This window comes from Carassius auratus, chromosome 31, assembly GCF_003368295.1.
Source record: "Carassius auratus strain Wakin chromosome 31, ASM336829v1, whole genome shotgun sequence".
Classification (NCBI taxonomy): domain Eukaryota; kingdom Metazoa; phylum Chordata; class Actinopteri; order Cypriniformes; family Cyprinidae; genus Carassius; species Carassius auratus.
In genome coordinates this window covers 1,631,512-1,639,956 of record NC_039273.1, presented here as the reverse complement: position 1 = coordinate 1,639,956, position 8,445 = coordinate 1,631,512, and the positions used below count along the sequence as shown (strand labels likewise).

Sequence of the window (8,445 nt, the reverse complement as noted above, 5' to 3'; positions counted from 1 at the left end):
TTTAAAAGGCGTAATTTAGGCACACTGGGCGCAGCAACAGTCGAATAGCAACAGCTGACGTTCCCCCGCACCATAGTTACGTCGCATGTGACGTCATTCCGCACCCCGCCCGCAGCCATGCGTACTGAGCTTGTTATCGGGTCGCTTGTTATGACTGGAGAAGGCCTCGGACTCAATTAAAAATTTTATCCCCGGGAAGGCCGCAATGCTCAATGGAGGGCATGGACAAGACCTGGATCCGGAGCTCATGCAAAAATTCAGCTGCATGGGCACCACGGATAAAGATGTCCTCATCTCGGAGTTCCAGAGGCTGCTGGCTTCCAGCTCAACCCGGCGGGCTGCGCCTTCTTCCTGACATGACCAACTGGTGAGTCCGGGGACTCGGCCGCGGCCTACTCCTGAATCCCAAGCATAAGAGTTGACCACTGCGATTTCTTGCTTTAAAATATCTTGCATGTTAAAAATAACATCGCTAGGACAGCTGTCATGAGCCCAGTGGAGTTCAATTGGATCTGAAGCGAATAACACAACAAGCTATAGCTAATTGGCTGTTTACATAGACAGCCACTGTAACGTTTCGGCTCACATGACCTACAGAAAGTAGTATTTTAGACATTCAAGCAATTAAAGCAATACATTTACTTTTTCTAAAACATGTTTTTAAACAACTCGGTCTGTCTTATTTATGTCAGTTATCAAACATGTTAACGTTAGCTTGTTTTGTGCTAGTGACTTGCTATAGTAGTGGTTGTGTTTCAAAACCTTTTACGTTCCCTATCTAAGCAGCATTTTGGAGGTTTTCTAACTCGAAATGCTGCGAACTCGGATCGTGGATTCAAAATGCTGTCTACGTAGGGGCTCGCAAATGTTTTGAGACACAGGCAGTGAGTGTTCAATGCTGTTCAGTCACGACTCTTCAAAAATGCTATGTTGCCTAACGATAGAAATAGATTAGTTTTATTTGTAATAAACAGCATACTATTTTTTTTTTTTTTTTTATTTTTTTTTTGACGTGATGACTAGTGTAAAGTTTTCTTCAGAGTTACGTAATGCACCAGTGTACTTTCATCCGAGAAGCTTATCCCTCTCTTCTTTTCTATTGAACATTACTTTAATTTCTGGGCTGTTTATTTGCTTAATGCATTTCAAACCTTTTTTTTTTTTGTATGTATAAACTTAAATATTTTAAAACAAAGATGGAAAGGTGGAACTCTAAACCATTTTAAATGTACTGTTATTATTTTGTGTGAGAGAGAGTTATTTATATTGTCTATTTATTTCTGAGCGTAATATGAACCATTTATATGTTATATATGCCAAAAAAAAAATGAGTATATAATTAGTACTGTGATGCATTATGTTATTTTTAAGATTTAGGATTGACACAAACTGTATGTCAGGCTTCTAGTTTAGCTTTATAATAAACCTGTTGGTCATCATGAATCTTGTTAGCTCTGTGACAGATTGCTTATGTTCCTCTGTTGTAAAGTCACTGGATAAAGTTTGCCAAATGCATAAATGTAAGCTACATGTTTGTTGGCATCAATTTCATATTAACTATTGACTGATGTTTAATCTGCTTTTCATACATTTCTTGTCTTATCAGGAACCTACAAGCAGCTATTGGTGCATATTATGACTTTGAGAGTCCAAACATCAACACGCCGTCAATGTCTTTTGTGGAAGATGTGACGATTGGAGAGGGGGAGTCTGTTCCTCCTGACACACAGTTCACAAAGACGTGGAGGATACAGAACACAGGTGAATGTTTTCTCACTCTGATTGTAAATATGAAGAGGCTGATGCTCTAACAGATTGTTATTCACAATGATATGCATTATAGAGTTATATTTCCTAAAACTTACTGATATCAGAATGTCAATAATAGTTTTGCTTCTCTTAAGGATTGAGGATCTAGCCACATCACATTAAATCCCTTGTTCGGTCAAACTTCAGTGTTGTTTCTGTTGTTATTACAGGTGCAGAGTCATGGCCCCCAGGTGTGTGTTTGAAGTATGTTGGCGGGGATCAGTTTGGCCATGTGAACATGGTGATGGTGCGGTCCCTGGATCCACAGGAGATCTCAGACGTGAGCGTGCAGATGCGCAGTCCAGCCATTCCTGGCATGTACCAGGGCCAGTGGAGAATGTGCACTGCCACTGGACTCTTCTACGGAGGTGAGACGCAAGCGATGAAGTACCGGTCAATGTTTTCAAGAAATTAGGCTATGAAATAACTATATAAAAGGATTAAAATAAAAATAGCTGAAAATGTACTTACCCTCAGGTCATTCATGAAGTAGATGAGTTTTTTTCTTCATCAGAGCAGATTTGAAGAAATGTAGCATTACATCATTTGCTAACCAGTGGTTCCCCTGCAGTGAATGGGTGCCATCAGAAAGAGAGTCCAAACAGCTGATAAAAACATCACAATAATCCACACCACTCCAGTCCATCAGTTAACATCTTGTGAAGCCAAAAGTTTTTGTTTATAATAAGTTGATGTTATGGTTTAGTTCTTAGTCTATAAAGTTGCTTTCTCCAGTGAAAAAGTTGTCTCGTCTGAATCAGGAGAGATATATGCACAAATCAAGCACTGTTATCAAGCGAAAACTGTTCTAAACAAATATGTCTGTGTATTTTGATTTGAGGAGACAACAGGGGATTATCTTTTCACCGGAGAAAGTGTTATTATGGATTATCGACTCAAATTTATCCAGATGCAATGGTTTAAAGTTAAAACGCCATAATGATGGATTTGTTTCTAACAAAGATGATTCTTTTCATCTCACATAGCATTAAGTGTTGGACTGTGGATTGTAGTGATGTTTTTATCAGCTGTTTGAACTCTCTTTCTGATGGCACCCATTCACTGCAGAGGATCCATCAGTGAGCAAGTGATGCAGTGCTACATTTCTACAACTCTGGTCCGATGTAAAGGTGAGTAAAAATGAAGCAAATTAGTATTAGTACTAGTAATTAGTTCAATAAATATTAATATGCAAAACGTTATGCAATGACAAATATTTTAAAGAAATAGTTCACTCAAAAATTATAACTTTGGTCATTTACAAATCCTGAAGTTAATCCAACCACACATAATTTTCTTCCTCCCTACTGCATACTAAAATAGTACAGTTAGTATAGTAGTATGCCATTAGTTCTGCATGTTCTGAGTTCTGCAACCAACTTTTGTGAATGGAGGACACGTGGCTCACCTCTTTCCCCTTGCTGTGCAGATGTGATCTGGGTGATCTTGAGTGTGGAAGAAGGAGGCCTGCTGGGCGTCACACAGCAGTTATCCTCCTTCGAGACAGAGTTCAACACGCAACCCCACCGCAGTCTGGAGGGAGACTTCAACCCTTTCGCCTCACCACAGAAGAACAAGCAGGACACCAATGAGGATCATCTAAAAGACCCCGGGGGCCACTGGGAGGCCCCTCTGGACTCCATTCAGCAAGATCAAAATGGACTCAATCACACCTCTGTAAATATTACACCAAATGGTCTCCAAAACAACTTTTCAGTAGTGACTTACAGCCAGGTATGTATGCCATTTGGAGTATTTCATTGAGTTGAAAGAAGATTAGCATGATAATAACAAATGATAACTAAAGTGTAACCGAGACTTAAAAACATTTTGACTACTGTGGTGACAAGTCAAGATCTGTGATCCTAATACAAATGTTCATGATTGAGGGGCTTTTTCCAAAGGTAAGTGAAGAGGTTTAGAAAACCAAGAACTCCGCAGGTCTTTTCAATACTTTCTGAAAATCTTCCTTTCATGCAAGAAGTCTACACTGGAAACTTCTCAATGTGCTCACGTGAAGGTCACATTACAAAAGTGCGTCACCTTTTTTCTCTGTCCTGTTTTGTGACATTTGACCAAAGAAAAGCACATTGTGATGACTCGCTGTGTTTGGTTACACCTTTCCTCATTCCACACACGTGATACAGCTGGGGCTGGGAGATACAGCTAAAAGAGTTTCAGCCTTCTGATGATTCAATAAATATCTTTTTTTATTTTTATTTTATACATTATTTTGACTCAAAAGCCTGTAAGCATATGCAACGTTTAATGAATTAGTTATCTGTTTTAGTTTTCTTTATATGCACTAATATGGTAATAAATAGCAATATTCATTCGAGTGATGAATTCCACAACATTTTTGAGTGATTATGCACAGACGATTCTTAAGAATTGATTGATTGAAATAGAATAGTTCCTAAACCCTCACAACAGCATTTTGCAATACTGGAAAAACCTGTACTAAATTTCCATGCAGATTCCATGCACATTATTGCTGACTTGTGACCTGTGTGGTTGAATTAGAACTATATTATTATAACTTTGTTTCTAATGCATCAAAATAGTTAAAGGAATAGATCATACAGAAATGAAAATTTGCTGATTATTATTTACTCATCCTCAGGCCATCCAAAATGTAGATGAGTTTTTGTTTATAGGAATGGATTTGGAGAAATGTAGCATTATACCTCTTACTCCGCAATGGATCCTCTGCAGTGAATGGGTGCCGTCAGAATGAATGTCCAAACAGCACAAGTACAACCACAAGTAATCCACACCCCTCCGGTCCACCAGTTAACATCTTGTGAAATGAAAAGCTGTGTGTTTATAAGAAACAGATCCATCATTAAGGTGTTCCTCTGCCCAAATGTGAGTCCATGATGCTTCAGCCATTCACTGCAGAGGATCCACTGGTGATGAAGTGATGAATCGATTCCAATAATGAAACAAACTCATCTACACATTGGCTGTTTGGTTTGTTTTCTGATTTACAAAAACACCCTTTAAACTATTTAATAAACTGCTATTGAGATGTATATGTCAAAAGGCTAAAAAAAAATAAAGAAAAGGCATTTTATCTCCCTGCCCCATGTAGAAGTTTCATTCTGAATTTGGCTTTGATGTGTTCATGTTAACGTCAGGGTTTGCGTTTGTGTATCTCAATCTAGAGGCTGTTTAATATGCCCTTAACTGAGTTAAACTTTGCCTCTCGGCCACAAGATGGAGTTCCATGCTAGCATGTGAGCTAAATGTTATTAACCAGTTAATGAAGTCATTGTTGAAATCTCAGACTGCTAACCGTAAACCCATAGTGTAAATATATTTCCAGTGTAACATTAAGTTACAGAATATTTTCTTTAACAACACCTGCAGGCCAAATATTTGTATAAAATTGGGTGTTGATACAGTTGTTACTCATTCATTGCTAATATTTGAAATAACCCTTAATTAATCAATGTGGCAATAATAATATGAATCACAAAGACTTACACTGAAGGAGGGACTTGAGCCAGAAACTTGGAGATATTTATATTAAGGGTATATGCAATCACTTAAAATAAGTTTTGAATGGTCAAGCACCATTTACGTTTTCTTCAGGACGTATATTTACAAGTGGTCTTCAACATTAGAGTTTTATCTCGTTGTTTCTGTTTCTTCCCAGGGCATTAATGGACCCTTCCCGTTTGGACAGTCTTAAGATACAGAAACCGTCGAGTAGCTCATCAGAGCTGCTGCTTTTGCCCTTTGCTAGGGTTCAGTGAGAGGAGGAAGAGATTTACTCTAAAGACTTGGTGACCCTCCCTCTCCCCCGACGCATCACAACATCACATCAATGTGTGGACAAATCTGTTTGGCTCCAAATCAATATTGAACCAACACCTGAGTTAAGCATGTGTGAATGCTAGATTTAGATGAGTGCTAGAAATTCTACAGAGATCTAATGAAAAATACACCGTTTTTTGATCCGTAACTTCACATTACAGCAGGAAATTCAGATGTGTGAGTGAGTGCACGACTGCACAAGAGAAACTGAGGCAAGACTGATAGATGAATGTCATGTTTCACACCAAAATCAATAGGAAAGCAGAAGAAATGTATATTTTGCGTAAAGAAAAGAGTATGTTTTTTGGATTTTTTTTTGTTGATATTTTGCCTCATGATAATTAAGCACATTTTCCCTATTCATTTTCATTACTGTAATAAAACTGGGCATTTAACTTTTCAGATTCAATGTTCTCACATTGTTTACATTTTTGTATAGAATTTTACAATTGCACAATTTTTTTGTAAGCCTAATTTAAATGCAACCAATTAACATATGGCAAAAAATAGATTTCACTTTGCATCAAATTATTAATTACCATAAAAATATCACAACAAAGGAAATCAAAGTCCTAAAAACTGGCTTTCTTTCCTTTACGCAAAGTATATTTCCTTTTGGTTTTGCAGTGAAATATTACTGGGGTTTATTCTTGACAGGTGTTGCAGTGGTCACCTCAGTATGTGTGCAACTGAGTGTTTCAGCCATGCACAAAAGCCATCAACAAAGAATTAATGCCTGTCAAGTAGTTTTATAATTTTTCATCAATGTTCTCTGACTTTTTCTTCATAAACTGAACAGTTTTGAGGAAAAAGGTCAGTGTGCATACTTTAAATTGTGTAATTGCTTTCATATGGTCCTCTGCCAGCCACTTGTAATTGTTAATACAAAACTGTTCTCTGGATTCAGTCAAAAAGAGAGAAAAAAAGCTCAGCAACCTGTACAGCGTACATGAGCACATTAGGTCTCATTATATTGAATTATGCATCTGTACTGCCACCACAGGTCAAGTCCTAGCTGTCGTCAGAGATCTTGTTGCTGTTATCTTATTCGTTTACATTGATGTTGTCCTGCAGTTCCTGAGTGCTGATGTTGGTTTCCACTCATAATGACTCGGTCCATCAGAGATGATAGCAAGCAGATGTGGCTTTGGTTCCCTCGTTTACTGACTTAAAAGTTCACAAGCACGTCACTGATAGAGTTTCCCAACCATACATATGTCATTCACCTAGACCTACGATGGTATTAAGCTGTTTTAAATGAGCCGAGGGTGGTTTAATGAGGGGAAAGTGTGAGAATGAGTTCATTTTAAAGGAATATTTTGGGTTAAATGCAAGTGTATGTCATCTGTAACAGGAAATAATTTGGATTTGTACCTCTCTACCTGAAAATGTATCGACATGTATGTGCCTAGAATTGAAGTCTGTGGCAAGTGCACTACTTCCATTGTAATGGCATTTCCCTAAACACTTGTTTTTTTTGTTTTTTTTTCTTAATAAGATACCATTTATTTTCTTTGGTAGCATTTGCATTTAACCAAAAATATCCTTTTTAATTTGTATTCTTGAGTTGTTGCTAAATGTTTAAATGGCAGATTTCAAGCTGGAACGCTCCAAGTAATATTTTAATGCATAAAAGAGTTTTGTAGAATTGATTTGATTTGAAAATAATCGTGCCTCTGTGTTTGGTATGATGGAAAGCCTCTTGGATGTTTATATCTCGCTAAATATATCTGAAATGCTCACTATTTTCTGTTTTGCTGCAATGGTTTGGCAATTTATAAGACATAAACAAAACAAAACATTAATAAGTCTCCTATAATGTTTTTCTCTATTGGTGTATTTACTGAGATAAACATTAGGTCGTGAAGATGAAAGCGTTTAAACAAATTAGCTGCTATCCTCAAGCAGTATGCAAATCAAGGAGCCCAAATTGACCTTTATGTCAAGACAATAGAGATTAGTGTCAGCATGTCTTGTTAAATTTAACACGTCAGGCAATTCTTTTCCGTTTCCCCCAGTTCTATGCAGCTTGAAAATTTCGCCATTAACGATACCAACATTGCGTTTTAGAAATGCTGTGGCTTCAGTTTTACATTGCAAATGATCTATGCAGTGTTTTAAGGGACAGTCCCTTCCATATTCCAAAAAGTTGCACTCACAGTTGAAGCATAAAAGACGTTCATGTTCTGAAACTGGTCGCTGTTTTATGTTGACGTTAGGACAGAAGTAAACTGACATTTCGCCTAGTGCTCGGCCAATAAACAGCTCATTGGATGATGCCATCGCTTCATCGGTCAGGTCTTCCTTTGAGCTGTTCTTAGTGAATGTCCTCATCACAGCCTCCTTCCGATTTATAATTACACTGTTTTTTTGTTTTTTTGGTGTTGCTTATGCATGTAAGAAGTGTGATTGATTCATTCTTGAATTATTGTCTTTTTTCTGATTTTTTTTTTTCTGTTAGATGTGTTAGGTTTTTCTGCACCGTGTCATGGTGTATGATTGAGTGGAGAGTTTGCTGAGTCCTATGATAGCACAGTGAATAAGAGAAAATATGAAAAGACTTTTCCTGTATGTATAATTGAACATTTGTATGATTAAATTAACACTGAAACAAACAGTTCTGTCATCTTGTGTTTTGCATGAAGTATACATGAGCAGTGTGATTTGTTAATTCAGTTCCCAGAGAAAATCATAAGCATCTGGCCTTTTGTTAACCTTTTACCTTGAAATATGACCTTCAACATTTTTGTTGACCTTCAACATTTAAAGGAATAGTTCACCCAAAAAAGAACATTTGCTAAAACTCTAACCATG

The 8,445-nt window shown here is 37.3% G+C and overlaps 2 pseudogenes; both read left to right on the top strand.

Moving 5' to 3' along the window:
* The window catches only part of LOC113051157 (protein phosphatase 1 regulatory inhibitor subunit 16B-like), a 23,671-nt pseudogene extending 23,657 nt beyond the window's left edge, over positions 1-14 (top strand).
* Positions 15-212: 198 nt separating this feature from the next.
* Positions 213-7,231, top strand: LOC113050174 (uncharacterized protein C6orf106 homolog; annotated as a pseudogene).
* The last annotated feature ends 1,214 nt before the right edge of the window (positions 7,232-8,445 follow it).